Raw genomic sequence first — 2410 nt, 5'->3', positions numbered from 1 at the left:
TTTTGTTTTATTACACTTTATCTTCTTTCTTTTTATATTCTCTCCTTTCTACTTTTATTCTTTCTTCATCTTCTTCTACTTTTTACTTTCTTTTTATTCTTTTATATCATTCATTCTCTTCTTTTTCAATTATTTGCTTTTTTTCGTTTCAGAATAGAACAAATAAACAAAAGAAGGTGTGCAGAATAAAAAGCAACATAAAATTAAATGAACATGATGATGAAGAAATTAAAAACAAAGTAATAGAAAGAACAAAAATATCTAAAAAATATATAATGATTAATAAAGAAAGAAATAAAATGAATAAAAATGTCAGAAACAATGGAAATAAAATGGTGATGAATCTAATAAGAAAAAAATAGAAGAAAGATACAATAAAATATACAAAATAACAATGTTACAATAGAATAAATGAAATTATATAAGAAACACAACTAATAACAAATAAAGAGAAATTGAAAATAAAATAAACATCATGTTGAATAAGAAGTACAGAAATTATGGTAATGTTATTATAACAATAAATGAATTACATTTAAATCTAATGAAAATAAATGATTAGAAATATTCATTGAAACAATATAAAAATAATAAAAGAAAAGAAAATGGATATGTACTAAATAAAAGATAAAAGTGGAATAATAAATGATATGACTGGTGATTTATATCACAATATCAATTGAGAGTGTTAGAATAAAAGAATATATACAATGAATTAAAGAATAGGGTGATGAAAATTGAGAAATTAAGAGATATCAAATAATTGAAATGATAATTTCAATAAACAGTTTAGTACATACAGAAAACATTAGAATAAATGAAAAAATAAAAATTGAAATTGGCATTTTTAAAAAAGTTAAAAATTAAGTCATTAAAAACATGCTAAACAGTATTGAACAATGGATCTAATATAACCAAATATACTCTATAGAATTTCTATGAAATGACAAAGTGATGAAATTCGTCTCCCCTTATCCAGAAATAACAGAACCTAATTCTATTAATACTTAATTAATTGTATATTTAATATTTGATAATATTAATAAGAAAATAAATAAAAAAGAAAAATAAAATGGTCCCGGCGGGGATCGAACCCGCGACCCTCGCATTTCTCTTTCCTATAAGTACGATGCACTACCGACTGTGCTACGGGGCCTTCTTATTTTTATTCTTCTATTTGACTATTTCTTTTTGTTTCTGAAACAATGTTGACAAGTCAGAAACAACTCACAAACTTTAAAATAATTTCATGCTTTGGTTTCCCTATTTATTATCTAGCCATGACGTTTCATTTGAATATGAATTTTGCTTAAACAATGTTTCAATGAATGTAATGGTGGTATTATAATGGATTATTTTTTGCTGTAATATAATAATGGATATTTATTAGATGAAACTAGAAATATATATGGAATAATATCAAAAGAAAAGTATATACTTGATTTAGTTAAGACTAAATGAAATTATACACGAGAATATAGTATAATGACATGTTAAATCACCATAAAATAAGAAAAATAAAAATATTCATTAAAACTAAAGTAAAAATCAAATATCGGATTAAAAAGAAAAACTAAGCATAAAGAAGAATGAAAAATACAATAATGAAAAATAAATAAAATGTTTCATTCACAAGTCAAGAAGAAAATTTAAATAATAAGTAAAATAAATAATTAATTCTTTTTTAATTATGTATGAATAATTAATATCCGTTAGTAACGGATAAATGACGACTTTATTAACACTTAATTATCCAATTATTATTTTTTATTTTGAATATTATATAATGTATGTTTATTATGTTTATTATTTCATTTGTTAATACTCTTCAATAATTGTAATTCTGTTTTGTTTCATTATTCTATTTTATTATCATCTTCTTCATCACTGCTGTTTCTCTTTCTATACTTGTTGCTCTTTCATTTCTCTTAATATCATTTTATTTGAGTCTCTTCTTATTTATGTAATTTTTTTGTTATTTATTAAGTTTCTTTTTCACTACTTTGTTCTATTATAACATAACCTTCTTTTACAATTTCTTGTACTACAACTTTATCTATATTTATTGTATTTTCAATATTGTTATTATCAGATTTATCTTCATTATTCATTTTTTTTTTCATTCTTTGGTTTTGTATTATCGTATTTATTTTATTTCTTTATATATTCTTCTTTTATTCGATATTCTTTGTTTTTAATTATTTCTATGCTATATTTATCAATTCATGTTTGTATCGTTTTGTCATTCTTTCTATGATTCTTTTATTTCTTTTACACTTTCTGTTCATTTATTTCTTTATACTTTTCTTTTTATTATTATTTTGTTGACATTCTCTTCTATTTTCTTACCTCTTTATTGTTTCTTTTCATATTCTTCATATCATTCTTTTCTTTTCCTTGATGCTTTTTC

The 2410-nt window shown here is 21.6% G+C and overlaps 1 non-coding gene across 1 annotated transcript, besides 3 other annotated features; it reads right to left on the bottom strand.

The window, feature by feature from the left end:
- The first annotated feature begins 167 nt into the window (after nt 1–167).
- Nucleotides 168–565: a repeat region.
- Nucleotides 566–587: 22 nt separating this feature from the next.
- Nucleotides 588–1018: a repeat region.
- A 55-nt stretch (nt 1019–1073) lies between these two features.
- EHI_161540 lies at nt 1074–1156 on the bottom strand. Its single transcript has one exon. It is a non-coding gene; the product is annotated as a tRNA-Ile (tRNA).
- Nucleotides 1157–1502: 346 nt separating this feature from the next.
- Nucleotides 1503–1764: a repeat region.
- Nucleotides 1765–2410: the final 646 nt, after the last annotated feature.

This window comes from Entamoeba histolytica, genomic scaffold (assembly GCF_000208925.1).
Source record: "Entamoeba histolytica HM-1:IMSS scf_1104750518725 genomic scaffold, whole genome shotgun sequence".
NCBI lineage: Eukaryota > Evosea > Mastigamoebida > Endamoebidae > Entamoeba > Entamoeba histolytica.
The sequence above is the reverse complement of the archived record's forward strand: the minus strand, read 5'-3'. Positions and strand labels throughout refer to the sequence as shown.